This window comes from Crotalus tigris, unplaced genomic scaffold (assembly GCF_016545835.1).
Source record: "Crotalus tigris isolate CLP2741 ecotype Arizona unplaced genomic scaffold, ASM1654583v1 scf7180000017666.379230911805:20528666, whole genome shotgun sequence".
Classification (NCBI taxonomy): domain Eukaryota; kingdom Metazoa; phylum Chordata; class Lepidosauria; order Squamata; family Viperidae; genus Crotalus; species Crotalus tigris.
In genome coordinates this window covers 4,055,220-4,081,928 of record NW_024096552.1, presented here as the reverse complement: position 1 = coordinate 4,081,928, position 26,709 = coordinate 4,055,220, and the positions used below count along the sequence as shown (strand labels likewise).

The 26,709-nt window shown below is 45.2% G+C and overlaps 1 pseudogene; it reads left to right on the top strand.

Moving 5' to 3' along the window:
* The first annotated feature begins 5,182 nt into the window (after nt 1-5,182).
* On the top strand, nt 5,183-19,785 carry LOC120305131 (annotated as a pseudogene).
* Nucleotides 19,786-26,709: the final 6,924 nt, after the last annotated feature.

Here is a 26,709-nt window from a genome sequence, read left to right as displayed (position 1 = left end):
TGGAAACCTCAGGCAAGGCTCCTCGCAGTTGAAGCAATCCGCTTCTGCTGGGGTCAAGTTGGCCCATCCCTGTCCTCCAGCTCTGTCGGACATGCGGGACAAGACTCCCACAACAGCCAGCCTGAGCGAGGCGGATTGCTCACAGGGAGAGGCTGCACGTTGCAGCAGGACGACTGCAAAGGTCATGCACAGATCCCTGTGGCTCCTGGAGTCTCCGAGCGCTGTTTTTGGCGCTGTGCCTGTGTACGAGTCTATCTTGCTGTTTTTGGCAGCATGACGTGGAGAACATGGCTGAGGTTTGGGTGATGGCCTGTTCCCATTCGTAGCATGGCCGCCGTCCAATTGCCATGCCGCCTCTTAAGAGGACAGCATCAGCTGCCAATGCAGTGGCGGGGAAGGCGAAAGGCAATCCTGCCCACCAGTTCAGCCTGGCGGGGGTGGGGTGGGAAACTGAGTGGTGCCAAAAACAGTGCTCTGAGCCTTAAAGTGATAGAATGTTGTTAAGTGAAGAATTAAAAATATTAAGGACTATGTTGTTAAGCTAACAATTAGAAATAGAGAGTTTAGCAGCTTCTGTGATGTGAGGGCCATGTGCAGAGCGAATTGATTATAGTTGTTGTGCTTGGGTACATCATACTAGCTAAGATGTACCTGATTATTCTGAAATCATTGCAAACATCATGAACAAATAAATACATTACAACAAAAGGCTAGGGCCAGAGGAAAGGATGGTTGGAATCCCTTGAAAGGACTCAATGATTGGATCCCTAACTTGGCCGGGTGGGTAAAACCATTAGTAATGTTGGGAATTTGAATATTAATAATTAGAATGATAAATTGTTGTTTGCAATGTAGACCAATAATAACGGTTTGTTGTAAAGACTATGATTGGATGGAAAATGAAAGATGAGAGCGAAGATGTTGGAAAAATGTTGCAACAATTTGAGAAATAAAAATGTAAAAATAAAAATAGAAAGTATGGAAAGAAAAAGGAGGGATTTTGGGGGGAAACGCCTATTGTTTTTACAGAACTGTAAGAAGACCTGCTAGCCTGTAAAGAAAATACATTGTACATATTTCTAATTTCATGAGCCTCCCTGAAGCTTGAGAATTGTATGTAGGAAGGCCTCTGCCAGGCTAGAAACCCGTCTTAACCAGAATTTGCTGATACGATAGTTACTCTGGAGCAGGAGTAGGCAACCTTGGCTCTTTTATGACTCGTGGACTTCAACTTCCAGAATTGGCTCAGAAGTCATAAAAGAGCCAAGGTTGCCTACCCCTGCTCTACAGACAATCTACGTAGGAACTAGTAGCCATAAAAGGTAATTTGTAAATAAGGGCAGAGAGGGATACAATTTGAACAATGGGAGATGTAATGGGGCGGGGAATAATGTATTCACTTTAGGCCAGCGGTTCTCAACGTTTGTGTGACGGCGACCCCCGCACAAATGTTATGGGCATGCGCGGCGCAGCGCGCATGGGGGCGGGGCCCCGCGTGCGGCGCGCATGCGCGGCGCGCCCCTGCGCGGCGCCCCGGGGGGCCCGCACGCAGCGCGCATGCGCGGCGGCGCCCCGTACGCACGGTGTGCATGCGCGGCGCTGGGGGGCGGGGCCCCGCACGCGGGACGCATGCACGCCGGTGCCCCTTACGCGTGGCGCGCATGTGTGGTGCCGCCCCTGGAGGCGCGGTGCCGCCCCCATGCGCGGCACCGCCCCCATGCGCGGCAGCACGCCCCCGGAGGCGCGCCGCCGCCCCCGGAGGCGCGCCGCCGCCCCACGCACGGCGCGCATGCGTGGCGCCGCCCCCAGAGGTGCGCTGCCGGCCCCAAGCGCGGCGCGCGTGCGCGGCACCGCCCCCCCGGAGGTGCGGCGCGCGTGCGCGGCACCGCCCCCCCGGAGGTGCGGCGCGCCCCCGGAGGCGACAAAATGGCGGATCGCCGCATTTGGCGACCCCATAAAAGAGGTCGATCGACCCCAAATGGGGTCGCGACCCATAGGTTGAGAACCGCTGCTTTAGGCGCTTTGGATAGGTTGGGATGGTCCCTGCGAAACCCCAAAGGACAACGAGGGCTAGATGGTCCTGGAGAAAAGTTATGGATGTGGTCACTAAGAGAGGAAAAAGGGTCTTAATTAAAACATCTTAGAAACGCCAGAGAAAGAGTGAGCGTATTTTCAGCCTTACGTCACTAGGTGGAGCTCTAACACAACACTAGCGGCTGGAAAACAGTCAATCTAACAGCAGCGTCGGCGGTGGATGAGTTGCGTCATCCAACCGGAGGAATAGGAGCTAAGGTCAAACGGAGTGAAAACCATTGAGTATTGCTAGAAAGGATGTCGAAGGGAGGACAAGGGCTGAGGAACTTCCTCTTCCGAATTATCCACGGGAGGATAGAGACATGTAGAGCGGCTCTCGTACTCTTCCCAGGGTCGAAGGAGCATCTGGAAGGTGAGCTGAGAGTTCGGAGGAGAAACTAGGAGCAAATAGAGCTGCCTTGTTTCCTCCGGGGTGTAAAAGCAGAGAAGCAACTAGGCTGAAACATGTCGGCTGCTACTATATACCGTTTCTTTTTCCAAACGTTATTTCACTTACGCTGTATGATTTAAAACTTCTGCCTCTAGTTTTCTGCTGGGAGATGGGCGAAGCTAAAATTTAAAGGCTTGGAGACTAAACATAGGAAGACCATAAACATATGAAGAAAGGTTGCAGGATTTGGGTATGGCCAGTCTAGAGAAAAGAAGGATTGGGGGGGGGACATGATAGCGTTGTTCCAATATTTGAGGGGTTGCCACAAAGAGGAGGGGGTCAATTTGTTTTCTAAAGCACCAGAAGGCAAGACAAGAAACAATGGATGGAAGCTAATCAAGGAGAGAAGCAACCTGGAATTAAGGAGAAACTTCCTAAAAGTGACAATAGTGACTGGAAGGAACCTTGGAGGTCTTCTAGTCCAGCCCCCTGCTCAAGCAGGAGAACCTATAACATCTCCAACAAGTTACTAGCCTGTTTTTAAAAATCTCCAGTGATGGAGCACCCATGATTTCTGGGGGCAAGCTATTCACTGTCAGGAAGTTTCTCCTTAGTTCCAGGTTGCTTCTCTCTTTGACCAGTTTCCAACCATTGTTTCTCGTCATGCCCTCTGGTGCTTTAGGGAATAGCGTGACCCCCTCTTCTTTATGGCAGCCCCTCAAATACTGGAATACTGCTATCATGTCTCCCCTATTTCGTCGTTTATTTAGACTAGCCAAACACAAGTCCTGCCACCATTCTTCCTATGTTTTAATCTCGAGGCCTTTGATCATCTTAGTTGCTTTTCTCTGATTTTTTTCCAAACTGTCAACATCTTTTTTGTCATATGGTGACCAAAATTGGCTGCAGTATTTTCAGAGACGTAAGTGGCAATTAGATGGTGAACCAATTGAAGAGGTTAACACCTTTCTATATCTGGGCGAAACAAGACTGGATCTTTGGTTTGCCATCATCAACGAAGTACATTTAGAGCAAAAGCCTGCCTGAATCTATTGCTTAAACTAAAGAGACATAGTTACCCAGGGTCCTTAGCCCCATTAATTAAGGTATATAAAGCTAAGGTTACCACTATGCTCTTGTATGGAGCAGAAGTTTGGGGTCTTTACTCAACCACAGTCTTACAACAAACACAGTCCCAGCATTTGAGATGTATTCTGGGTTTAGTAATAGTAATAGTAGTAAAGTTGGAAGGGACCTTGGAGGTCATCTAGTCCAACCCCCTGGTCGGGCAGGAAACCCTACACCATTTCGGACAAATGTATCCAAGAACATCTGCTGCAGCAGTTAGAGTTGAATTGGGAATTCATACAATTCATGCTCTATCCAGAATTAGAGCTTATAACTACTGGTGCAAAGTCAATGAAATGGAGACTGATAGACTCCCCAAGTTATGTCTATTAGAGCAAATAAAATTACAATCAGAAATCTCCTGGATCACCAAACCAACACATTTTGTAAGAAGCTGTGGTCTTCCTGTCTCTTGTGTAACAGGAGAACAATTCAAAAAAGGAGCTGCCCAAAGAATTAAGGATATAGAAGCACAAAATGATATAGCGATCCTTAGTAAGGTGGGTAACTTGAAATGGCTGAGTAAATACAAACATACTTTTCAAGTAGACAGCTATTTGAAGTTACAACTGCCAAAACACCTTAGGGAGATATTTACGCGAGCGAAATTCGAACAGCTTGACACAATGGTCAGATATGGGAGATTCCATTCTATACCTTACAATGAGCATCTCTGCATTTGCGGAGCAGCAGAGGTAGAAGACCTGGCTCACATACTATTTGATTGTTACCTATACAAGAGGGTGACAGACAGGTACCTCGGTCTATATACCAAACGAATGACTCATTGGGATCCCCATATCAAAACAACTTACCTTATGTGCGGCCAGAACTTGAAAATAACATTTAACGCAATATTTAAAATGGTTTGGTTGAGATCTGCATATGTGGGACTGACTGATTGGGGTAGATTGCAAGGATGACTGCAAGATATAATTTTATCATATTTTATCTATGTTTTAAATTACTGTACTATATTTTAATTTTATTTTAGATTGTATTTTACTCCAATTTCATTTTAAGTCGTATTTTTCTCTAGTTCCATTTTAAACTGTGTTTTATCAAATTTCATTTTAAATTGCTTTTATCAAACTTTAGTAATAATTTGTTCCTGGAACTTTGCACTTTGATATGGCCCAAGGGCTAATCAATAAAGATTTATTATTATTATTATTTGTGATATTTTAGGTGTGGCCTTACTAGGGTTTTATAAAGTGGTACTAATACCTTAATACCTTGTGTGATCTTGATTCTATGCCTCTGTTTATACAACCCAGGATTAGTTAATGCTGCACACGGCTGGCTTTTTTGGCTAATGCTGTACACTGCTGGCTCATGGTTAAGTGATCATTCACTAGGACTCCAAGGTTATTCTTTTTAAGCCAGGTTTTGCCCAATCTCTACTTGTACCTTTGATTTTTCCTGCCTAAATGTAAAACTTTGCTTTTCTCCACATTGAAACTCATTTTGTTGGATAGGGTCCATTGTTCAGCTTTGTCAAGATCTTTTTGGATCCTGAGTTTGTCTTCTGGAGTGTTGGCTACTCCTACCGGTTTGGTGTCATCTGCAAATTTGTTGAGTTCCCTCATCTAAGTCATTGATGAAGATATTGAAGAGTACTTGGCCTAAGGCAGAACCTTGTGATACCCCACTGCTTACTTCTCTCCATGTGGATGTAGTGCCCGTGAGGATTACTCGTTGAGTACGTTTTGCCAGCCAGCTACAGATGCATCTGGTGGTGATGTTGCCTCCAGAAGTTGTAGGTGCTTCATTGGTGGAGGTTTTTAAGAAGAGACTGGGCAGCCATTTGTCTCCGGCTTGAGCAGGGGGTTGGGTTAGAAGATCTACAAGGTCCCTTCCATCTCTATTCTAACTGATGTACAGACTCGTATGCACACAGACATACATCAATCTTAGGTGTCTATTTCTGTGGGCATGTATGTTCAGCCTTCCATCCTTCCAGGGTAGGTAAAATGAGGACCCAGATTGTTGGGGGCAATGTAAATATATATATACATACATTGCTTACTGGTGTACACCGCTTAGAGAGTGCTTGCACTTAAAGCGGTATAAAAGTCTCATAAATAAATAAATACATGTGTGATCTATCCAAGCCAAAAGAATGTTATAATTGAATCAATATTTGAATTTGGATTTTGCTAGTCTTCTATCTGCCAAATGAATCATAAATAACGTTAGGAGTTAAACTAGAATTTTGATGTTTTATTGCTAATATAAGGCTTTTCTTTTTGCTGCTTTCACATGTCCTGCACCCATTTGGTAAACAATAATGAAACTGACCCATTAATATGAATCTTACAGACAAAGAGGATGCCAAGAAGAACACTCTGGACCACAGAGACTGAGAAGCAGCATTAAAATGCAAGACAAAGCATCAATCAAAACTTTTTCTGCTTCCTCCAGAAATTTTGAAAACTCTTCTCCTTTCGCACCTGATGACAGACAAGGGAAAGAATAACAAGAACAAAGTTTTGAGCTGGAAAAAATAGAGCATGTGCAACTAAAGGGAACATGACATAAGAGGTCAAGGGGGATAATATCGAAATTTTTTAAAAAATGGAGATAACTGGAAGTCAGTGGGAAGGAAGAGGTCCCTTGGATAGCTAAAATGGACAAGCTTTAATTAAACCCTTTCAGGAAGACTTGAGTTGACTCAAAGAACCTCCAAGTAAGAGATCAGAAACATTTTTGGCCTCCTCAAGAATCCAAAAATATCAGTGTTGAAAAAACCCCACAGACTGCCTAATGTGGGAAAAATAGAGGTTGCGGATCACAGCTGATTATGCATGAGATGATCCACCCAGTGAAAGTGATACAAATGTTTGGAGTGCGGCAAAAGGTTTACTCAGAGTAGCTCCCTTATGGTTCTTGGAAGGACCCGTACTGGAGAGAAGCTCTACTAGACGATCCAGTGTGACAAGGATTTATCATGCACGCTAATATGGCAAGACACAAGAGGACTCACACAGGAGACAAACCATATGAGTGTCCTGATTGTGGGAAAGGTTTCATTTGGAATTCCCACCTGTTGAAACATCAGAGGATTCACACAGGAGAGAAGCCATATGAGTGTCCGGAGTGTGGGACAAGTTTCAGTCAAATATACAACCTGGTGACACACCAGAGGACTCACACAGGAGAGAAACCCTATGAGTGTCCAGAGTGTGGGAAAAGTTTCAATCAGAATTCCCACTTGGTGACACACCAGAGGATTCACACAGGAGAGAAGCCGTATGAGTGTCCGGAGTGTGGCAAATGTTTCAGTCAGAGATACACCCTGATGACACACCAGAGGACTCACACAGGAGAGAAACCCTATGAGTGTCCAGAATGTGGGAAAGATTTCTCTTCGAAATCTGTCCTGGTGAACCATCAAAGGACTCACACAGGAGAGATACCATATAAATGTCATTGTGGGAAAAAGTTTAGTAAGAATTACTACCTGGTGAACCATCAAAGGACTCACACAGGAGAGAAACCATATAAATGTCATTGTGGGGAAAGTTTCAGTCAGAATTCCCACCTGTTGACACACCATAGGAATCACACAGGAGAGAAGCCATATGAGTGTCCGGAGTGTGGGAAAAGTTTCACTCAGAGATACAACCTAGTGACACACCAGAGGACTCACACAGGAGAGAAAACCTATGAGTGTTCAGAGTGTGGGAAAGATTTCTCTTCGAAATCTGTCCTGGTGAACCATCAAAAGACTCACACAGGAGAGAAACCACATAAATGTCATTGTGGGAAAAGTTTTATTCAGAATTCCTATCTGGTGAAACACCAGAGGACTCACACAGGAGAGAAGCCATATGAGTGTCCGGAGTGTGAGAAAAGTTTCAGTCAGAAATACAACCTAGTGATACACCAGAGGACTCACACAGGAGAGAAACCATATAAATGTCATTGTGGGAAAAGTTTTAGTAAGAATTACTACCTGGTGAACCATCAAAGGACTCACACAGGAGAGAAACCATATAAATGTCATTGTGGGAAAAGTTTTAGTCAGAATTCCTATCTGGTGAAACACCAGAGGACTCACACAGGAGCTCACACAGGAGAGAAACCATATAAATGTCATTGTGGGAAAAGTTTTAGTCAGAATTCCTATCTGGTGAAACACCAGAGGACTCACACAGGAGAGAAACCATATAAATGTTGTCATTGTGGGAAAAGTTTCAGTCAGAGTTCCCACCTGGTGACACACCAGAGGACTCACACAGGAGAGAAGCCATATGAATGTCCGGAGTGTGGGAGAGATTTCAGTAGTAGGTATAAACTTTTAAATCATGTAAAGTTACACATAGCAGAGTAACCATTCTAACGCCCAGATTATGGACAGTGTTTTGCAGTAAATTCCTCTTATTACAGAATAAATTCCACATGAGGAAAAATTTGATCTTGAATTTTGTTTCTTGTCTCTTACTAGCTGAGAAATTATTAATTTCTTGCATGATTCTTTTTAGTCAAGTGTATTTTATTAAATATGAGGGAAGAGATCTGAGCTTCCTTTGTCTAGCCCAGTGAAGTTGTTCAATTTCACGGAGCCATGGTGAACTGTTGTGCTGGGCCAGAGAAAGCGAGCTTAGATCTGTATTAGGTATCTTTGCCACCTTGAGTTATTTCTACATATAATAAGCGCGGGATATGTAACTTTGTTTCAGTCACCAACTCAAGGTGACTCCACCCGATTTACAGCAATGAAACCTGAATACAGAAACCAATAGACCCCATACATTGCAATGGCAAAATGCAAAGCCTCCATGGTTAACATTTACTTGCCCTATAAATAGAGGACACTTCATGGCATTTTGATGGTCTGGGAGTCCCAAAAAGGTGATTCTTGCTTTTGTTCAGTTTAGAAGTTAACCAGCCCTCCTGGCCTTACTAACTACCCATTGGGAGCCCCATATTAATACAACATATCTTATGTGCAGGCAGAATTTGAAAACAACGTTTAATATGGCACAGTACTTGAGTAAAATTGTTTGGCTGAGATCAGCATATGTGGGACTGATTGGGGTAGATACTGAAATATAATTCTGTCTTATTTCACCTATCTATGTATCAAATTGTTGTATTTTACTCCAGTTTCATTTTAATTTGTTTTTAGAGGGTTTTATTAATGTTTGGAATTCTGTATTCTGATATGGTCAGTGGGCTAATTAATAAACTAAACTATTAAAACCAAATGCATATAAACAAAAACCTGGTTTCAATTCAGGCTTCTGATGTGCAGGTGCCTCTTCTTATCCCAGTGCTTAGGGGGAAAACTGGATCTTCCTTGCTTTATGGAAGACACGGAGGATAAAGGCCTGCCACACTTCAGGGGGAAGAGTGTTTATTTAAGGGAAGGGGCTAGGAGCTTGCCTACCGTATCTGACCTGGTAGAACAGATAGATGCAAAAATAATAAAGGTGGGACAATAAAGACAGGTGTCCTGTTGGCTCAGTGGTCAAAATTCAGTGTTGCCGGCTGACTCTGCCCACAGTGTGGAATTCGATCCTGATGGGGCTCGAGGTTGACTCAGCCTTCCATCCTTCTGAGGTCTGTAAAAGGAGGACCTAGATTGTTGGGGAGAATATACTGACACTGTAAACTGAGAGTGCTATAAAGCGCTGTGGGGTGATATATATGTCTAACTGCTATTGCTATAATAAAAAAAATAGCTTTAAAGGTGATGACCAGCACCATCAATTGCACCTTAAAGAAATGGATTCAGTGCAGCTCACACAGCAAAGTTTTTACGTGGGCAATCTAGGGACTTCCATTACTGTGTGTGCCGTTGCGTTCTGAACCAGCTGAAGTTTCTTGGTGGCCCAAGGCAGTGATCCAAACAGGCGGGACCACGGTACGAGTGATCCACTTTGGAAGGCCTCCCTGGTCCAAGAAAGGACATAATTGGCTCACCAAAAGAATCTCTGCAAACCACTCCCCCGGCCATCATCTTCTCAAGCAGGAACCGTGAGTCGAGGGGGACCCCCAGGTAGGGCACCAGCTGAGTCCCCAAAGGTGAACACATGACCACCCGACATTGAAACTCTCACAAATCTGAGTCAATTGGCAAGCATCCCTATTTCGATCATGTGGACAATGGCAATGCTGCAATGGTTGTAAGTGTGAAAAATGGTTCCAGGTCACTTTTTTTAGTGCTGTCATGACTTCATGAATAGTCGCTACATGAAGTCTAGGACTACCTGTACATAATTTGGTATCGTAAGATGGACGGCCTTTGGTAGCCATTTCACGTCAATGTTAAAAAGCAGCAGTGAAAGGCTTGAGCAGAGGGTGAGTTGAGGTTCCAGGCTGCCAACCTCTTATTGTCCTATTCAGCTGAACTTAGAAAAGATCTTAATCTGCAGCAATGTCTTGAAATCCTCTGCCAGGAAAGCCTCTCATGATTTAGCAAACTGCTGTTATAAAGCTGGCCAGAATGCCAACTGTCAAAAAATGGGGGAAATTACTCTTTCAGGCCTCTCCCGAGCTTGGAAAAGAAATACAAGTAATTCTCGGGTTGTGACAGCAATTGGAGCCAGATTTTCCATTGCTATCACATGAGCACAGGCATGTGAGGGAATCCTGGCAGTTCCAGTTGTCACTGCAACTCTAGGACCCCAAGGGTCTTTAAGTGAGGACCTCATGTGATTGTGATGTAGGAAGAAATAGGAGTCCCAGGCAAGCAGGCTAGCAGGTGAGAACTGGCCTAAAAACCCCAGCAGAGTTTCTGCCTAAGATTCCCACTCATTTCCTAGGCTGAGGCCTTAACCCCTACACCAAAATGTCTCTCACGTAAGATCTTCTATCTCAGTTTTCTATTTTCTATATAGTTTATGTCTACTCTAGACAGAGCTTTCAAAAAGCCTATAACACTATTTTTCCATCTTTCTCTGTTCAAACAGCCTGTATTACTATATATCCTTTCTCTATTCCTAAACTCTACATTTCACTAATCCTAATCTCCATGTGTACCTAGTACTACTCTCTCTCTCCGTCCCCCCATCATCTATTTAGCTAGGTAGCTCTCTCCAATCATTTCCTATAAAGTTCAGTGTGTCTTTTATCTTTCTTCTCTTATCTGCTCCAGCAAGACCATCCCGAGAATCTCCTTGTTGTTTTTCACAGATGTGAGCAATCTGGAAGGGAAATGTTGGCCTGGGTTTCTCTGAGGAATCAGGCCAGGATCCATTTTTAAGAAGGGTTTTCTTCTAGTTAGCCAAAGAGACACAATTTGTGACTGGAGGCTAAAACATATAAGGAACGGTTGCGAGAATTGGGTATGTCTAGTTTAACGAAGAGAAGGACAAGGGGGGACATGATAGCAGTATTCCAATATCTCAGGGGCTGCCATAAAGAAGAGGGAATTAAGCTATTTTCCAAGCACCTGAAGGCAGGACAAGAAGCAACGGGTGGAAACTCATCAAGGAGAGAAGCAACCTAGAACTAAGGAGAAACTTCCTGACAGTGAGAACAATTAATCAGTGGAACAGCTTGCCTCCAGAAGCAGTAAATGCTCCAACACTGGAAGTTTTTAAGAAGAGACTGGCCAGCCATTTGTCCGAAATGGTGTAGGGTTTCCTGCCCGAGCAGGGGGTTGGACTAGATGACCTCCAAGGTCCCTTCCAACTTTACTACTATTACTAATTTCCAAACAGGAATGTGTATAAGAATCCCTTGATAGAAAGAAAGAGGGAAGGCCTACACTGTATGATGTATTTTTTTTCAATTTCTTGTTTATTGCTGATTTAATATTGTTTTGGTGTGTTTTGAATATATTAAACTTCTAATTAAAAAAAAAAGAGTGTCGGGCAGAAACGTCTTTGTGTGCCGGTGCATACTACCGTTCTTTTTAAAATGCTTTCAAAGATTCTTTGAAAAGTATATTAGTTTTTTGAGGGAAAGAAGCCTATTGTTTTTATAGAATTGTAAGAAGACATACTAGCCTGTGAAGAAAATACATTGTACATATTTCTAATTTCATGAGCCTAGCCCTAGCTCAGGGGTAGGCAACCTTGGCTCTTTTATGACTATATAATGCAGTGGTTCTCAACCTTTTTAATGCCGCGACCCCCCAACTTGTCGTAAGTCGAGGACTACTCAACCGGTCGTACGTCGAGGACTACTCAACTGGTGCAGCACCGTTTGCAGAATGGGACTTTTGGCGGCCTCAGCAGGGCAGAGACAGCCTGGACAATTCCTATTGGCTTTTGAAAGCCAATAGAATTAGACTCTATTCAAGAGAGTCTATTCTATTGGCTTTCAAAAGCCAATAGAATAAAAGGGAGTAGCACAGCTAAGGAAAAGGGGAAAAGAAAATGGCAGACTGCGTTGTTTGGCGACCCCCGTGAAATTGTCGTTCGACCCCCAAATGGGGTCCCGACCCACAGGTTGAGAACCACTGATATAATGCATTCGCTTTAGCTGCTTTGGATAGGTTGTGACAGCCTGAATATAAAGCCAATGAGGAAAAGATGGAAGGTAAATTTGCAATGGCATTAGGGAAGATAAAGAAAGAATATTAACTATTTTAAGACATGTCCATTGTACCTGTGTGCACGAGATACACCCTCTTTGCAAAGTAGTGCAAATAAATTACCATTGTTTTCTCTTGGAACTTTTGGTGGTGATTCCTTATTTAAACTGGACAGCAAATCCAACAGTTTGGTTTACAAACCCCACAGACTGCCTAATGTGGGAAATATAGAGGTTGCAGATCACAGCTGATTATGCAGGAGATGATCCACTCAGTGAAAGTGAAACAAATGTTTGGAGTGCGGCAAAAGGTTTACTCAGAGTAGCTCCCTTATGGTTCATGGAAGGACCCATACTGGAGAGAAGCTCTACTAGATCAGGGCTTTTCAACCAGTGTTACAGGTACCACCTGTGGTACATTGGCACATGGCAGTTGGTACACGAGCATCCTAGAAAAGTGGTAGTGGGGGAGGGGAATGAGCTGAACTGGTGGCAGCACCGCACAAGCCTGAGCGAGAGATGGCTGGAGCTGCAGGGCTGTCAGGGCTCAGCGGAAGCACCAGGATCAGTGCCAGGCTCCAGCTGGAGCGTGACACTGATCCTGGTACTTCTGCTGAGCCCAGAAGAAGCACCAATCAGCTGGAATGTTGCAGCATCTCCAGGGCCTTGTGATTTACATTCAGATGCTTGGCAACTGATTCATATTTATCACAGTGTCCCAGGGACTTCAACTCCCAGAACTGACTCAGGAGTCATAAAAGAGCCAAGGTTGCCTACCCCTGCTCTACAGACAACCTACCTAGGAACTAGTAGCCATAAAAGGTAATTTGTAAATAAGGGCAGAGGGGGATAGAATTCGAACAATGGGAGATGTAATCAGGGGTGGGGAATAATGTATTCGCTTTAGGCGCTTTGGATAGGTTGGGATGGTCCCTGCGAAACCCCAAAGGACAACGAGGGCTAGATGGTCCTGGAGAAAAGTTATGGATGTGGTCACTAAGAGAGGAAAACGGCTCTTAATTAAAACATCTTAGAAACGCCAGAGACAGAGTGAGCGTATTTTCAGCCTTACGTCACTAGGTGGACCTCTAAGACAACACTAGCAGCTGGGAAACCGTCCATCTAACAGTAGAGTTGCTGGTGGATGAGTTGCCTCATCCAACTGGAGGGAGAGGAGCTGAGCTGAAAGGCTTTAAAAGCATAGAGTATTGCTAGAAAGGATGTCGAGGAGAGGAGAAGGGCAGAGGAACTTCCTCTTCCGGTTCATCTATGAAAGGATGGAGGCGGGGAAAACAGTCGTACTCTTCCCAGGGTCGAAGCAAAGCTGGAAGGTGAGTTGAGAGTTTAGAGGAGAAACTAGGAGCAAATAGAGCTGACTTGTTTCCTCCAGGGTATAAAAGCAGAGAAGCGACTAGGCTGAAACATATCGGATGCTACTGTATAATGTTTTTTTTTCCAAACGTTATTACACTTACGCTGTATGATTTAAAACTTTTGCCTCTAGTTTTCTGCTGGGAGATGGGAGAAGCTAAAATTTAAAGGCCTGGAAACTAAACATACGAAGAAAGTTTGCAGGATTTGGGTATGGCCAGTCTAGAGAAAAGAAGGATTAGGGTGAGACATGATAGCAGTATTCCAGTATTTGAGGGGCTACCACAAAGAGGAGGGTGTCAATTTATTTCCTAAAGCATCAGAAGGCAAGAGAAGAAACAATGGACAGAAACTAATCAAGGAGAGGAGCAACCTGGAATTAAAAAGAAACTTCCTAATAGTAAGGAATAGAATAGAGCTGGAAGGGATCTTGGAGGTCTTCTAGTCCAGGGCTTTTCAACCAGTGGTACAGGTACCACCTGTGGTACATTGGCACCTGGCAGGTGGTACGCGACCATCCTAAAAAAGTAGCAGGGGAGGGGAATGAGCTGAACCCGTGGCAGCACCGCACAAGCCTGAGTGAGAGATGGCTGGAGCTGCAGGGCTGTCAGGGCTCAGCGGAAGCGCCAGGATCAGCTGGAGCTCGGCGCTGATCCTGGCACTTCTGTTGAGCCCAGAAGAAGCACCTATCACCTGGAATGTTGCAGCATCTCCAGGGTCTTGTGATTTACATTCAGATGCTTGGCAACTGATTTATATTTATGACTGTCACAGTGTCCCAGGGTCATGTGAAGTGACCAAAACCTGCTGCAACCACCCAGCAGGCAGAGGGAATAAAAACCAAACACCCCCCACCCCACTCCCACTGCCAATCCTCAACAGAAATGCTCACAACAATGAAAACCTCGGACAGGAGGAAGAGCGTCTCCGGGTGGGCAGGCAAGTGTCTTGCTCGGCTGTGGCTTGGGGGGCACTTTTTTCAGTGCCATTGTAACTTCGAACAGTTGCTAAGCGAACAGTTGTAAGTTGATGACTACCTGTACTTTATCACTTTTTTTCCTTTTTTTTGGTCACCAAGTTTTTGACACCTTACTATGCGACTGGTGGTACTCTGATGTTGCCATATCCTAAAAGTGGTACAATGGGTGAAAAGCTTGAAAAGCCCTGTTCTAGTCCACCTCCCTGCTCAAGGATGAGAACCTATAACATCTCAGACAAGTTACTAGTCTCATTTAAAAATCTCCAGTAATGGAGCACTCAACGATTTCTGGGGCAAACTATTCACTGTCAGGAACTTTCTCCTTTGTTAAAGGTTGCTTCGCTCTTTGACCAGTTTCTAACCATTGTTTCTCGTCCAATCCTCTGGTGCTTTGGAGAATAGTGTGACCCCCCTCTTCTTTGTGGCAACCCCTCAAATACTGGAATACTGCTATCATGTCTCCCCTATTTCTTCTTTTATTTAGACTAGCCAAACACAAGTCCTGCCGCCATTCTTCCTATGTTTTAATCTCGAGGCCTTTGATCATCTTAGTTGCTTTTCTCTGATTTTTTTCCAAACTGTCAATATCTTTTTTGTGATATGGTGACCAAAATTGGCTGCAGTATTTCAGGTGTAATCTTAAGTAGGGTTTTATAAAGCGGTACTAATATGTCGTGTGATCTTGATTCCATGCTTCTGTTTATACAACCCAGAATTAGCTAATGCTGCACACTGGCTTTTTTGGCTAATGCTGCACACTGAGAGGTGCCTCTCATAGTTACTGTTTTTAAGCCAGTTTTTGCCCAATCTGTATTTGTACCTTTGATTTTTCCTGCCTAAGTGTAAAACTTTGCTTTTCTCCACATTGAAACTCATTTTGCTGGATAAGGCCCAGTGTTCAAGTTTGTCAAGATCTTTTTGGATCCTGAGTTTGTCTTCTGGGGTGTTGGCTACTGCTACCAGTTTGGTGTCGTCTAAAAATTTCATGAGTTCTCCTTCAATTCCCTCATCTAAGACATTGATGAAGATATTGAATAGTACTGGGCCTAAGACGGAACCTTGTGATACCCCACTGCTTACTTCTCTCCATGTGGATGTAGTGCCCTTGAGGACTACTTGTTGAGTACGTTTTGCTAGCCAGCTACAGATGCATGTGGTGGTGATGTTCCCTCCAGAGGTTGTAGGTGCTTCATCGGTGGAGGTTTTTAAGAAGAAACTGGGCAACCACTTGTCTGAAATGGTAAAGGGTCTCCGGCTTGAACAGGAGGTTGGGCTAGAAGATCTACAAGGTCTCTTCCAGCTCTATTTTAATTGATGTACGGATTCGTATGCACACAGACATAACATAAACCTTAGGTGTCTATTTCTGTGGGCATATGTATTGATATATATGTGATCTATCCCAGCCAAAAGAATTTTATAATTGAATCAATATTTGAATTTGGATTTTGCTAATCTTCTATCTACCAAATGAATCATAAATAATGTTAGGAGTTAAACTACAATTTTGATGTTTTCATGCTAATATATGGGTTTTCTTTTTGCTGCTTTCACATGTCCTGCAAATATTTGTTAAACAATAATGAAACTGACCCGTTAATATGAATCTTACAGACAAAGAGGATTCCAAGAAGAACACTCTGGACCACAGAGAATGAGAAGCAGCATTAAAATGCAAGACAAAGCATCAATCAAAAACTTTTCTGCTCCCTCCAGAAATTTTGAAAACTATTCTCCTTTCTCACCTGGTGAGAGACAAGGGAGAGAATAACAAGAACAAAATTTTGAGCTGGAAAAAATAGAGCATGTGCAACTCAAGGAAACATGACGTAAGAAGTCAAGGGGGATAATATCGAAATTTTTGAAAAAGTGAACATAACTGGAAGTCAGTGGGAAGGAAGAGGTCCCTTGGATAGCCAAAATGGACAGGCATTAATTAAACTCTTTCAGGAAGACTTGACGTGACTCAAAGAACCTCCAAGTAAGAGATCAGAAATATTTTTGGCCTCCTGAAGAATCCAAAAATATCAGTGTTGAAAAAACCCCACAGACTGCCTAATGTGGGAAAAATAGAGGTTTCGGATCACAGCTGATTATGCAGATGATCTACCCAGTGAAAGTGATACAAATGTTTGGAGTGTGGGAAAAACTTTACTCAGAGTAGTTCCCTTATGGTTCTTGGAAGGACCTGTACTGGAGAGAAGCTCTACCACACGATCCACTGTGACAAAGATTTATCATGCACACTAATATGGCAAGACACAAGAGGACTCATGCAGGAGAGAAACCATATGAGTGCCCAGATTGTGGAAAATGTTTCAGTTGGAATTCCCACCTGGTGATACACCAGAGGACTCACACAGGAGAGAAGCCATATGAGTGTCCAGAGTGTGGGAAAAGTTTCAGTCAGAGATACAGCTTGGTAATACACCAGAGGACTCACACAGGAGAGAAACCATATAAATGTCATTGTGGGAAAAGTTTTAGTCAGAATTACTACCTGGTGAAACATCAGAAGACTCACACCAGAGACAAACCCTATGAGTGTCCAGATTGTGGGAAAGATTTCTCTTGGAAATCTGACCTGATGATCCATCAAAGGATTCACACAGGAGAGAAACCATATAAATGTCATTGTGGGAAATGTTTTAGTCAGAATTCCCACCTTGTGACACACCAGAGGACTCACACAGGAGAGAAACCATATAAATGTCGTCAGTGTGGGGAATGTTTCAGTCAGAATTTCAGCCTGGTGACACACCAGAGGACTCACACGGGAGAGAAACCCTATGAGTGTCCAGAGTGTGGGAAAGGTTTCAGTTGGAATTCCCTCCTGGTGATACACCTGAGAACTCACACAGGAGTGAAGCCATATGAGTGTCCGGAGTGTGGGAAAAGTTTCAGTCAGAGATACAGCTTGGTGATACACCAGAGAACTCACACAGGAGAGAAACCATATAAATGTCATTGTGGGAAAAGTTTTAGTCAGAATTACTACCTGGTGAAACATCAGAGGACTCACACCAGAGACAAACCCTATGAGTGTCCAGATTGTGGGAAAGATTTCTCTTGGAAATCTGACCTGATGATCCATCAAAGGATTCACACAGGAGAGAAACCATATAAATGTCATTGTGGGAAATGTTTTAGTCAGAATTCCCACCTTGTGACACACCAGAGGACTCACACAGGAGAGAAACCATATAAATGTCGTCATTGTGGGGAATGTTTCAGTCAGAATTTCAACCTGGTGACACACCAGAGGACTCACACGGGAGAGAAACCCTATGAGTGTCCAGAGTGTGGGAAAAGTTTCAGTCAGCATTCCAGCCTAGTGACACACCAGAGGACTCACACAGGAGTGAAGCCATATGAGTGTCCTGAGTGTGGGAAAAGTTTCAGTCAGAGATACAGCTTGGTGATACACCAGAGAACTCACACAGGAGAGAAACCATATAAATGTCATTGTGGGAAAAGTTTTAGTCAGAATTACTACCTGGTGAAACATCAGAGGACTCACACCAGAGACAAACCCTATGAGTGTCCAGATTGTGGGAAAGATTTCTCTTGGAAATCTGACCTGATGATCCATCAAAGGATTCACACAGGAGAGAAACCATATAAATGTCATTGTGGGAAATGTTTTAGTCAGAATTCCCACCTTGTGACACACCAGAGGACTCACACAGGAGAGAAACCATATAAATGTCGTCATTGTGGGGAATGTTTCAGTCAGAATTTCAACCTGGTGACACACCAGAGGACTCACACGGGAGAGAAACCCTATGAGTGTCCAGAGTGTGGGAAAAGTTTCAGTCAGCATTCCAGCCTAGTGACACACCAGAGGACTCACACAGGAGAAAAACCCTATGAGTGTTCGGATTGTGAGAAAGATTTCTCTTCGAAATCTGCCCTGGTGAATCATCAGAGGGCTCACACAGGAGAGAAACCTTATAAATGTCGTCACTGTGGGGAAAGTTTTAGTCAGCATTACTACTTGGTGAAACACCAGAGGACTCACACGGGAGAGAAACCCTATGAATGTCCAGATTGTGGGAAAGATTTCTCTTGGAAATCTGACTTGGTTAGACATCAGAGGATTCACACAGGAGAGAAACCATATAAATGTCGTTGTGGGGACAGTTTTAGTCAGAATTCTGTCCTGGTGAGACACCAGAAGACTCACACGGGAGAGAAACCCTATGAGTGTCCATATTGTGGGAAAGGTTTCTCTTGGAAATCTGACCTGGTTAGACATCAGAGGATTCACACAGGAGAGGAAAACATATGAGTGCCCAGAGTGTGGGAGAGATTTCACTAGTAGGTATAAACTTTTAAATCATGTAAAGTTACACATAGCAGAGTAACCATTCAAATGCCCAGATTATGGACAGTGTTTTGCAGTAAATTACTCTCTTATTACAGAAGAAATTCCACATGAGGAAAAATTTGATCTTGAATTTTGTTTCTTGTCTCTTACTGGAAACCTAGCTGAGAAATTATTAATTTTTTGCGTGATTCACTTTAGTCATGTGTGTTTTTTTAAACACGAGGGAAGAAATCTGAGTTCCTTTGTCTCGCTCAGTGCAGTCATTCTCTTTCACGGAGTCATGGTGAACTGTTGTTTTGGGCCAGAGAAAGCGAGCTTAGATCTATATTAGATATCTTTGCCACCTTGAGTTATTTCTACATATAATAAGCACGTGATATGTATCTTTGTTAAGAAAATGTATGTGGCACCCAACTCAAGGTGACTCCACCCGATTTACAGCAATAAAACCTGAATACAGAAACCAATAGACCCCATACATTGCAAATAGTAAAATTCAAAGCCCCCACGGTTAACATTTACTTGTCCTATAAATACAGGGTACTTCAAGCAACATTGATGGCATTTTGATGGTCTGGGAGTCCCAAAAAGGTGATTCTTGCTTTTGTTCAGTTTAGAAGTTAACCAGCCCTCCTGGCCTTACTAATTACCCATTGGGAACCCCATATTAATACAACATATCTTATGTGCGGGCAGAATTTGAAAACAATGTTTTTTCCAGTACAGGAGATGGAGCATCCACCAATGGGTTTTCTCTGTCTGCCTGCTCTTGAGACCAAGTAGACAAAATTTGACACACCCCCTCTTGCTGGAGGATCCATTCTTAACTTGGTCTCAGCTCTTGAAGACTCGTTTTGGCTTGGCTCTCAGCTATTTCAGGTTAGACAAAGCAATTCATTGGTAGATTCTCCCTAAATCAGTGGTTCTCAACCTGTGGGTCGGGACCCCATTTGGGGTCGAACGACCATTTCACGGGGGTCGCCAAACAACACAGTCTGCCATTTTTTCCCCCTTTTCCTTAGCTGTGCTACTCCCTTTTATTCTATTGGCTTTTGAAAGCCAATAGAATAGACTCTCTGAATAGAGTCTAATTCTATTGGCTTTCAAAAGCCAATAGGAATTGTCCAGGCTGTCTCTGCCCTGCTGAGCCCGCCAAAAGTCCCATTCTGCAAACGGTGCTGCACCAGTTGAGTAGTCCTCGACTTACGACCAGTTGAGTAGTCCTCGACTTACAACCGGTTGGGGGTTCGCAGCATTAAAAAGGTTGAGAACCACTGCCCTAAATTATTGGATAGCTTTAAATTGGTTACTTCCCCTTAACAAAATTCCCACAGATACTGAGATCGTTTATGATCTCAAATTAATTAAAAGGGTCCTTTCTCCCCAGCCTTCCCAGCTTTTCACCCCTATTTTGGGCAAAATAGCAAGCTCCAGACTCGGGATTCAAAGTTGAATCCGGATCATCAGAGATTGCTCAAGCAACCCAGGGCAACCGCGGGCGCCATTTTAGTTGCCGTTTTAGGCAATGAACGCCTTTGTCTCAAATTGGACTTTTAAACAGTAGAATTAGAGCGCTTCCACAACGAACGCTCTAATTTCAAATTTCCCACCAAATTTACAGCTTTTAACTAGCGCTGCGCTCACGTCTCCCCTGGGCCTCAGAACGCCGCAGAGGCCGTTTTCGGAGGGAAAACAGGCCACGGTCGCCATTTTTCGAATCGCAACGATCACCGGAGCAATATAACAATGTCCTCTTGTCCCTGCCGGCTGTTGGGAAAACTTTTTCCCCATTTTCAAAGATTGAGGGGGTAGGCCCTGAGGGTAGCCGACCCCAATCTCACGCTGTTTGCATAGCCGTTTTCTGCGATAGAAACTAAAACTCAGATACCTCGTGAGGCCCTCTAGGCCTAACGAGGCCTGTTTGGCAGTAGGTGTGGCCACTAGAAGCTCACGTGGGCCCAGGGAGGCCCAGCAAGGCCCATTGCAAGAGTATAACAGTAGTTCAGATCACTGAACGGGGGGGGGGATAGCTCTGGATATTACTTCTGCGTGGTAGCCGCCTGTTTGAAAAAAAATTTGTTGATCACTTCAGGCCTCCAGTCCTCATTGATGTAGCCTTAGATTTTCTTTTTTTATTTTTTATTTTTGGTTTTTTGACCTTTCTGGTGCACACTGCCTGGTCACCTAAGACCTCCGGGCGGAGCCCAGAGAGTGGTTCCAAACGTGCCTTCAGTATCTGCCTCAATTACCGTGACCATAACCCAGAGAGAATTTTTCATTGGTCGGGTGATCAGGGGAGCAGTCTTGGTATTTGCTCCAATCTCGCTTCCGCCAACTTCTTGCCTGCCAGACACTTTTTCAGCCCTTTTTCCTGAGATCGCTCTAACGGGATGGAGGGACCCTCGTTGCCTCAGTCCATGGGCACGACCTCTCCACCTCCCAATTATGGCTGCAACACTCCTTCTGGCCAGAAGGCAGCAGGCAAGTGCAAAACTAAGACGAAGCATGTGCTTAAGAAGCCCTCCAAGTTGGCGGAAAAGCAAGCCAGCCGTAGGCACCAGGCCCTGGAGAAGGAATTCTCCAGAGCACAGAGGCAGGCCCAAGTGGATTTGGATCAAATGGCGGCCACCGAGATGGAATTACCATTGGGGCCATCAACATCAACTCAGGGCGTATGGTCCATTCCGGGGACACCGCCACCACTGGGCTCCCCACCTGCAGCCCAACAAACAGCCACTGCCACGGGCACTACCATTACCACTGAGCCATTTTGTCATCCACCACCACTGTACTCAGAGGTCGTGACATAGGGGACATCTTCTCAGACGGACGTCTGGAGGCCTTATTAAGCAAGGTAGTGGACCACGCTCTAGCGCAGCGCTCTGTTCAACATGATCAGGGGGCCTCCACCTTGGCCATGCCATCTTTTGAACTCCCCATGGAGTTCCCAGTTATTCAGGAGCCCGCCTCCCCAGCCCAGTCTCCATGAGGGTTACTCCTTGCCATAAGAGGAGGAGCAACCGGAAATTACCCTGTCAGAGGATGAGGAACTTCCCCCTGAACCATCCCACTCAGGGGGTCTATTTAATCCCAACCTATTCCTCACGATCCTCCGCAAGGCCACTGTCACTGCGGACATAGGGACTGACCAGTTTCCTCAACCGCAGGCGACACCGGGCACCACACCCAGGCCTATATTTTTTGAGAAAGTGACAACTGAACACCACGTGCCTTGTCCCTCCATCTTCCAGTGCTTCTGGAGGCAAGCTGTTCCACTGATTAATTGTTCTCACTGTCAGGAAGTTTCTCCTTAGTTCTAGGTTGCTTCTCTCCTTGATTAGTTTCCACCCGTTGCTTCTTGTCCTGCCTTCAGGTGCTTTGGAAAATAGCTTAATTCCCTCTTCTTTATGGCAGCCCTGAGATATTGGAATACTGCTATCATGTCCCCCCTTGTCCTTCTCTTCGTTCTTCTTTGTGGCAGCCCCTGAGATATTGGAATACTGCTATCATGTCCCCCCTGTCCTTCTCTTCGTTAAACTAGACATACCCAATTCCAGCAACCGTTCCTTGTATGTTTTAGCCTCCAGTCCACTGATCATCTTTGTTGCTCTTCTCTGTACTGTTTCTAGAGTCTCAACATCTTTTTTGCATCGTGGTGACAAAAACTGGATGCAGGATTTCCAAGTGTGGCCTTACCAAGGCATTGAAGAGTGGTATTAATACTTCACGTGATCTTGATTACATCCCTCTGTTAATGCAGTCCCTAGCACTTGTGTTGGCTATTTTTGGCAGCTGCAGCACACTGCTGGCTCATATTTAAGTGATTGTCTACTAGGACTCCGAGGTCCCTCTCACAGTTACTACTATTGACCATGGTGCCACCTATGCTGTACTTGTGCATTTGGTTTTTCTTGCCTAAATGTAGAACCTTGCTTTTTTCACCATTGAATTTCATTTTGTTAGTTAGTGCCCAGTGTTCAAGTATGTCCAGATCCTTCTGTATCTGAAGCCTGTCTTCTGGAGTGTTGGCTATTCCTGCCAGCTTGGTGTCATCTGCAAATTTGATGAGTTCCCCATCTATCCCTTCATCCAAAACGTTGATGAAGATGTTGAAGAGTACTGGGCCCAGAACAGAGCCCTGGGGCACCCCACTACACACTTCCCTCCATATAGATGCAGTTCCATTGAGGACCACTCGCTGAGTACAGCCGGTCAGCCAGCTACGGATCCATCTGGTGGTGGTTCTGTCTACCCCACATTTTTCTATCTTGTCAAGTAGTAGTAGTAGAATTGCCGCGAGTACTTCACGCCCTCATACGGTCGCCCTTTGAACCATTGACCGTTTCTTTACGACACCTGTCATTAAAGGTGGCATTCCTGATTGCCATCACATCGGCCAGACGAATTTCTGAAGTGGTCGCACTGTTGGTCAGGAATGACCTCTGCATTTTCCACAGTGATAGGGTGGTCCTTAGGCTAGATCCCTCCTTCATCCCGAAGGTGAATTTGCTTTTTCACAGGACACAAGAAGTTATTCTCCCAAACTTTTGTCCAAATCCAACACATGACTGGGAGCGGCAGTGGCATACATTGGATGTCCGCAGGGCATTGTGTCGTTACATAAAATGCACGGAGCCTTTCCGCAAGTCAGAGGCCCTCTTTGTGTCTTTCCAACCGGACACTCTGGGGCGGAAAGTTTCCGCCGGCACCATTGGAAGGTAGATCCGGAACTGTATCGCGGAAGCGTACCAGGTCTCGTCTCTGCCGCCTCCAAGTCATCTCACTGCCCATTCCACTCGAAGTGCTGCAACCTCGGCGGCATGGGCTACCCAGGCGTCCATCAAGCAGATTTGTAGGGCCGCGACATGGTCCTCGCCATCCCCATTTGTATGCCACTACCAGATCGACCGTTTTGCTTCGGCGGACGCCTCCTTTGATAGGAGGGTCCTCCAACAAGTGGTCTCCGAAGACACTCTTCCGGCCTTATCTGTCTCCCACCCCTCGGGACAGTGAGGCTTTGGTATGTCCCATTGGTGGATTCTCTATCTTCTGTACTGGAGAAGGGGCGTTGGTCTTACCTGAATGCCTTTTCTCAGTACGGAGATGGAGAATCCACACCCACCCCAAAGTCAGCTAGGCTGTTATTAGGGAACTGAGAGCCAACACCTCGTCAACCTTCAGTCACTTCGCCCTCATTAAGAATGGATCCGCCAGCAAGAGGGGGCGTGTCAAATTTTGGCTACTTGGTCTCAAGAGCAGGCAGACAGAGAAAACTCATTGGTGGATTCTCCATCTCCATATTGAGAAAAGGCGTTCAGGTAAGACCAATGCCCCTAATATGGCAGAGTACTTGAGTAAAAAGATTTGGCTGAGATCAGCATATGTGAGACTTATTGGGGTAGATTTTGGGGGTGATACTGAAATATAATTCTATCTTATTTCACTTATCAATATATCAAATTGTTGTATTTTACTCCAATTTCACTTTAATTTGTTTTTAGAGGGTTTTATTAATGTTTGGAATTCTGTATTCTGATATGGCCAATGGGCTAATTAATAAACTAAACTATTAAAACCAAATGCATATAAACAAAAACCTGGTTTCAATTCAGGCTTCTGATGTGCAGGTGCCTCTTCTTATCCCAGTGCTTAGGGGGGAAACTGGATCTTCCTTGCTTTATGGAAGACACGGAGGATAAAGGCCTGCCACACTTCAGGGGGAAGAGTGTTTATTTAAGGGAAGGGGCTAGGAGCTTGCCCACCGTATCTGACCTGGTAGAACAGATAGATGCAAAAATAATAAAGGTGGGACAATAAAGACAGGTGTCCTGTTGGCTCAGTAGTCAGAATTCAGTGTTGCCGGCTGACTCTGCCCACAGTATGGAATTCGATCCTGATGGGGCTCGAGGTTGACTCAGCCTTCCATCTTTCTGAGATCTGTAAAAGGAGGACCCAGATTGTTGGGGAGAATATGCTGACAGTGTAAACTGAGAGTGCTATAAAGCGCTGTGGGGTGATATATATGTCTAACTGCTATTGCTATAATAAAGAAATAGCTTTAAAGGTGATGACCATCAATTGCACCTTAAAGAAATGGATCCAGTGCAGCTCACACAACAAAGATGTTACGTGGGCAATCTAGGGACTCCCATTACTGTGTGTGCCGTTGCTTTCTGAACCAGTTGAAGTTTCTTGGTGGCCTAGGGCAGTAATCCAAACGGGAGGGGATCAAGGCATGAGTGATCCACTTTGGAAGGCCTCCCTGGTCCAGGAAAGGACATAATTGGCTCACCAGAAGAATCTCTGCAAACCCCTCTCCCAGCCATCATCTTCTCAAGCAGGAACCATGAGTCCAGGGGGACCCTCAGGTTGTGCCCCAAAGGTGATCACATGACCCCAGGACACTGAAACTCACAAATCTGAGTCATGTGGACAATGGCAGTGCTGCAATGGTTGTAAGTGTGAAAAATGGTCATAAGTCACTTTTTTTAGTGCTGTTGTGACTTTATGAATGGTCGCTACATGAAGTCTAGGACTGCCTGTACATAATTTGGTATCGTAAGATGGACGGCCTTCGGTAGCCATTTCACGTCAATGTTAAAAAGCAGCAGCGAAAGGCTTGAGCCCTGGGGCACCCCAAACTGCAGGGGCCTAGGACTCGCGTCCTCCTACCCACACTGACTGGACCAGGGCATGGAGATGGAAGCAGAAGCAGTTAAATAAAGTGCCTCTCATTTCCAATCCTAAGCGCCTGTCCAGGATATCATGAAACCTGATGAGAGGGACAAAATGGTTGTATCCCGTGTATCCCAAGCCCTCCAAAAGTCCACGAGAGTTGCAACAAATGCCATTTTGGTGATGTGCCCCAGCCTGAACTCAGACCGAGAAGGGCCCAGGTGTCTTTCTCCTGCACAGCCCTTTCTCCGGGTGGCAAAGTCAGAGCTGCAAGCAGAGGGCGAGTTGACGTTCCAGGCTGCCAACCTCTCATTCCCCTCTTCAGCTGCACTTAGAAAAGATCTTAATCTGCAGCAATGTCTTGAAATCTGCCAGGAAAGCCTCTCATGATTTAGCAAACTGCTGTTATAAAGCTGGCCAGGATGCCAACTGTCCAAAAGTGGAGGGAATTTTTTTTTCAGGCCTCTCCCGAGCTTGGAAAAGAAATATAAGTAATTCTCGAGTTGTGACAGGAATTGGCGCCATGTTTTCCATTACTATCACATGAGCACAGGCATGTGAGGGAATCCTGGCAGTTCCAGTTGCCACTGTAACTCTCGGACCTCATGGGTCTTTAAGTGAGGACCTCATGTGATTGTGATGTGGAAAGAAATAGGAGTCCCAGGCATGCAGGCTAGCAGGTGAGAGCTACAGACAGGTGGATGGTTTCCAGGCCTCCTCCTTTCAGGGTCTGGGACAGGAACTGGCCTAAAGACCCCAGCAGAGTTTCTGCCTGAGATTCCCACTCATTTCCTAGGCTGAGGCCTTAACCCTTACACCAAAATGTCTCTCACATAAGATCTACCCCCCCCCGGGGGGGGGCGGACAGGGTGGGTGCGACCTACTGGGTGGGCATGGATGGAGTGGGTGTGGCCTACTGGGTGGGCATGGCCAGCTCTACACTTCCCATCAAGGGTGCCTATGGGGACCTGGGCAGGAGTGGGACAGTTCTGAGGGTTTCTGGCAGAAGGGGGTGGGATTGGGGTAAGCGCCAAGGCATGGTCCATTTCTTCATTCCTCACAAAGGGTAACACCTCCCCAGCATGCACCCAGGAGGCAGGGCTGACATGGCAGGGGCTGGTTCCTCGCTGTTTCTAGACGGCCTTGTGGAGCTAAGACTGATTGCATTTCAATATAGATGGCCACCACAAAATTCTACACTGGCTCCTGGCCAGGCTGGGTCAGGGCCAAGGCAGCGGGGGCCGTTCCCTCACTGTTTCCAGGATGGCTTCG